This window comes from Hypanus sabinus, chromosome 6 (assembly GCF_030144855.1).
Source record: "Hypanus sabinus isolate sHypSab1 chromosome 6, sHypSab1.hap1, whole genome shotgun sequence".
Taxonomy (NCBI): Eukaryota; Metazoa; Chordata; class Chondrichthyes; order Myliobatiformes; family Dasyatidae; genus Hypanus; species Hypanus sabinus.
In genome coordinates, this window is record NC_082711.1 from 145,495,185 (window position 1) to 145,500,882 (window position 5,698).

Here is a 5,698-nt window from a genome sequence, read left to right on the forward strand (position 1 = left end):
CATGTCCCAGAAATTCCAGCTGCTATTTCCTGATTGATAATATCAGATCTCTTCTTATTCTGGCATTTTGAAACACTACCTCAGTTGTTCCGATGAACCATCTGGAAATGTTGACTCACAAACAAGAGAAAATCTGGAGCTGCTGGAAATCCAAAGCAGCAGATGCAAAATGAGGGAGGAGCTCAGCCGGCCAGGCAGCGTCTATGGAAAAGCATTAACTGTCGACATTTCAGATTGAGACGCTTCTTCATGACTTGAAGGAAAGGGGAGAAGCCAATGTAAGAAGGTGGGAGGACGGGAGGATGAAGTACATACAAGGTGATAGGTGAAACCTGGAGAGGAGGAGGGGGTGATGTTAAGAGCTGGGAAGTTGATTGGTGAAAGAGATAAAGAGCTAGAGAAGGGGGAATCTGATAGGAGAGCATAGAAGACCAAGGAAGAAAGGGGAGGGAGAGGAGCACCATATGAAAGTGATGGTAAGGGGGCAGGTGAGAGAGGGAAACAGGAATGGGGAATGGTGAAGGGGGCTGGAATTACTGGAAGTTCAAGACATTAATGTTCATGCCATCAGGCTACCCAGACAGATGGACAGACAGACAGACATTTTTATTGATCCCAAGGGAAATTGGGTTTTGCTACATCCGCACCAACCAAGAATAGTGTAGAAATATAGCAATATGAAACCATAAATAATTAAATAATAACAAGTTAATCATGCGAAGTGGAAATTAGTCCAGGACCCGCCTATTGGCTCAGGGTATCTGACACTCTGAGGGAGGAGTTGTAAAGTTTGATGACCAGAATATAAGGTGTTGCTCCCACCATCTGAGTATGTCCTCATCACAGTAGTAGAGGAGGCCACGTACCGACGTGTTGGAAAGGGAATGGCAAGTGGAATTGAAATGGGTGTTTCTTCTTTTTTCGCTTTCTTCTTTTTTTGTTTTTTTTGGATATGTTAATCCTTTTTTTCGTGAACTCTGCATTTGTATTTAGAACATCTTTGGGAGGTTTATTACCTCTGTACTAACTGAATATATAACTATATATGTTATTAACAATGTAATCCCAACAATTGTGTAACAATACTATGTATATCCACTATTTTGGTATTAATAAAAAGATTGAAAAAGACAAGAAATGGGTGGCTACAGGTGGGTGCTTTTTTTGGCATATGGAGCATAGGTGCTTGGCGAAGCAATTTCACAATCTATGCCGGGTCTCACCAATATACAGGAGGCCACAGTGGGAGCATCGGATACAGTAGATGACCACAACAGACTCACAGGTGAAGTGCCAGCACACCTGGAAGGACTGTTAGGGGCCCTGAATGGTAGTGAGGGAAGAGGTGTAGGGGCAGGTGTAGCACTTGTTCCGCTTCCAAGGATAAGTACCAGGAGGGAGATCAATGGGGAAGGACAAGTGGACAAGGGAGTTGCTTAGGGACCGATCCCCGTGGAAAGCAGAAAGTCTCAGGGGAGGGAAAGATGTGTTTGGTTAGGGATATCCTGTCAGTGAAGGCAGAAGTTACGGAAAATTATGTGCTGGATGCAAAGGCTGGTGGGGTGATAAGTGAGGATAAGAGGATTCCTACCCCTGGTGTGGCAGTGGGAGGATGGGTTGAGGGCAGACGTACGCGAAATGGAAGAGATGCGGGTGAGGACAGTGTTGATGGTGGAGGAAGGGAAGCCCCTTTCTTTGAAGAAGGAGAATATGTCATTAGTTCTGGAACCACAAACCTTATCCAAGAGCAGATGTGATGGAGGTGGAGGAACTGAGAGAAAGAAATGGCATTTTTACAAGTAACAGGGTGGGAAGAGCTGTAGTCCGGGTAGCTGTGAGAATCAGTGTGTTTATAAATGATATCAGTGGATAGACCATCTCGAGAGATGGACAAAGAGAGATCAAGAAAGGGGAGGAAGGTGTCAGATGTGGAAATGTTGATTGTCTATTTCCGTCCACAGATGCCGCCTGATCTGCTGAGTTCTTCCAGCAACTCTTAATTTTGCACGAGACTGCAGCATCTGCAATCTGTTTCACTTGATATTCTGAGACAGATTTCTTTTTAAATATGCAATGGAAGTTAGCATTGGCTTAATACAGAAATACTAGCATACCTGTCAAACCTGCAATTCAGTGTGTGCCATTGAAGTGAAGTTAATGAACCTAATTAACACCAATGGCCCTTCTTAAGGAAGGAATGACTATCAATACAAAAACTTCTGGAAATCTGAGACAAACTAAAAATACTGGTTACAAAAAGTGGAGGTGTGATCAAAATAGTTAACATTTCAAGTCTTACCTTTCTGTAACAGTGTATGCCTTTATATCACACACCCTTTATATTCAGGTATTGTCACCGTATTTTAAAATATTTATTTCATTCACGAGTTTCAACCATAATGAATTCAGTGTAATATTACCTTATGTAATTACATCAATGCAATCAAAAGGCAGACCTAGACAAGACCCAGGATGAAGTGCTGGATGGGGTAGTGTTCAGCAAGCATTAGCCCACAACATGGTGAATGAAAGCATGCAGGTAAGATTTTTTTAAAACCTCACATTAACTAGTAAAGTATTTTATCTTCAATATAAACACCAGATATTTCCATTTTATATAACTATAAAGTATTTTCCTATACATACAAATTCTTTGCCAGATTTTTTAAATCCTCGATCAAATGGGAGTAGACCAGTCACCGGAGGAAGTTCTTCCTTTGCCTATAGCCTAATGTGATCTGAATCCCATGATACAGATACAAACACTTCTTCATTATAACCTATTTTCTTAAAGAAGTATTTCCAAATACTGGGTGATATTTAAACCCTACAGTTGGGAGTGTTTCGTGGGCTTCAGTGGTTCCATTTACTACTAGAGAATGTATACAGTAAACCTGAAATTTTTACTCTTCCCAGACATCCACGAAACAGAAGAAAAATCTTAAATAATGAATGACAGCAAAACGTTAGAAACCTAAAGCCCCTCCTTCCCCTCCAATGCACAAGCAGCAGCAAAGTATCAACCCTCCCCCCCCACTTATTCCAGCAAAAAGTATCAGCACCCCCCCACCCCACCACCCACCATGCATGCAAAAGCAGAGCCCCCAAAAAGACCAGGGTCTACAGTAGAGTAGGGTAGTTTAAAATGAACTTTACTCAGTATTTAAGTAATTGCTTATAAAATTTGGTAATAGATTCTAGGAAGTCTTGTTGGTAATCCACACTGTGCCTGACTGAGGAGTGTTTGATGAGGTAACAAAGGAGGAGCTCCATGCTGTTATTCCACATGTCAATACAGGATGGGCAGACCCTGAACTGGAATGGCGTGTTTTAGCTCTATTTCCAGCACTAACACATCTCATCAAATGCTGAAAACATTCAGCACATCAGGGTTGTGATGAAAAGTCAAACAGGGTGTCAGAGCAGCACAGGTAGAAGAATACCTGCCCACATAGCACCAGACACCCAGGTTCAATCCTGACCTGGGGTGCTGTGGGTGTGACGTTTGAACATTCTCCTTGTGACTGCAAGAGTACCTCCAGTATGTGAGTTGATAGGTTAATTGGCCACTGTAAATTGCTCCTGTGTGTATGTAGATGGCAAAAACTGGGGGAAGTTGACAGGAATAAAAAATGGATTAATTTTGGATTGGTGCATTGGATGGTTGATGATCAATATGGACGTGATGGATTGAAGGGCCTCTTTCTGGTCTGTACCACTCTATCACGCTCTCTCCTCAGATGATGCCTGAACCGCTGAATATTTCTGGCATTTTCTGATCTTATCGCAGGTTTTCACCCTCCACTACGTTACGTTGGGCAGAGAGCACGATAGCCAGAATATTGACTAGAAGTAAGATCGTTTATTCGTTGTGCGCCTTGTCATATGATGTGGGGTATCACGGACTTTCCATGACCATGATAGTTCTTGGCAAACTTTTCAATAGAAGTGGTTTGCCTTTGCCTTCTTTTGGGCAGTGTCTTTACAAGGCAGTTAACCCCAGCCATTATCAGCAGTGAGAAAGTAATTACAAAAATCAGTAATTTTCAATCCTTAAAATGCATAAATGTTTGAATCCTTGTAGTCTTACTGAGTAAATCTCCGTGTCAATATTGTTCAGACTCAATCTCCACCTGATTTCTAATGAATAGCCTCAGTTGTGCATCTCTACAGGAACGTCCTTCCCTTCCCTTAAACTCATTTGTTATGTGTGAGTTTAATCCGTCACTGAATGCTGTGGGCTATTCAACTGTCAGGACACATTACTTTCCTTATCTGTTTCTACCAAAGCTTGGCAATGAATCTAATCGCTGACACTTCATTTGTTGTGTTGCTTTCATGATGCTGAGAAGCTGAGAAACACAACAACAAATCAAGGAAAATAGCACAAAATTACTGACCATCAAGGAAGTGAAGTATGTCGCTGCTGATCTAATTATGGTGATCGTAAGCCAAGTTTGTTACTCACATTTCATTGTGGCCCATTCTGAGAATGAACATAGAAGAGTGCAACTCAGGAACAGGCCAATTGACCAACAGTGTTGTGCCAAACCAAATAAAAAACAAAACAAAAACACCCAAACAATAACCCTTCCTCTGTACACACTGTCTCTATCCCTCCATCTTCCTTACATCCACGTGCCTGTTCAAATGTCTTTTAAAAGCCTCTAATGTATTTGCCTCTACCACCACCCTAGGTGTCACATTCCAGGTCACCATGACTCCCTGAGTAAAATAACACCCTTCACATCACCCCTCTAAGATGTGCCCTCCGGTATGAGACATTTCAAACCTGGGAAACAGATGCACTCTGTCCATTCTGTCTGTGCCTCCCATAATCTTGTGAACCTCTATCAGATCTCCCCTCAGCCTTCGATACTCCAGAGAAAACAACCTAAATTTATCCTGCCTGTTGTGTAGTAAATGCCCTCTAAACCAGGCAGCATCCTGGAAAACCTCCTCAGCACCCTCTCCAAAGCTTCAACTTCTTTCCTATAGTGGGGCGATCAGATGTATGAACACCTATAGTCAAAGTCAAAGCAAATTTCTTATCAAGATACATATGTATATGTCACTATATGCAAATTAAGATTTATTTCCTTGTAGGCATTTACAGGAAAGAAATAAAGAGGTGATTAAAAAAAACTATACATGAACACAGTGACAAAAACAATGTGCAAAAGAATACAAATTTTGCACATTATTTTTTCAGTCTTTGTCTATGTCATTCACTTTCAAGAACACAATTCACATTCTCAGTATGTTTCAATTGTGCAAATAATAATAGACAATAGACAATAGATACAGAAGTAGACCATTCGGCCCCTCGAGTCTGCACCGCCATTCTGAGATCATGGCTGATCATTCACTATCAATACCCAGTCCCTGCCTTGTCCCCATATCCCTTGATTCCCCTATCCATCAGATATCTATCTAGCTCCTTCTTGAAAGCATCCAGAGAATTGGCCTCCACCGTCTTCCGAGGCAGTGCATTCCACACCTCCACAACTCTCTGGGAGAAGAAGCTCTTCCTCAACTCTGTTTTAAATAACTGACCTCTTATTCTCAATCCATGCCCTCTGGTACTGGACTCTCCCAACATCTGGAACATATTTCCTGCCTCAATCCTATCAAATCCTTTAATTATCTTAAACGTTTCAATCAGATCCCCTCTCAATCTCCTCAATTCCAGCGTGTA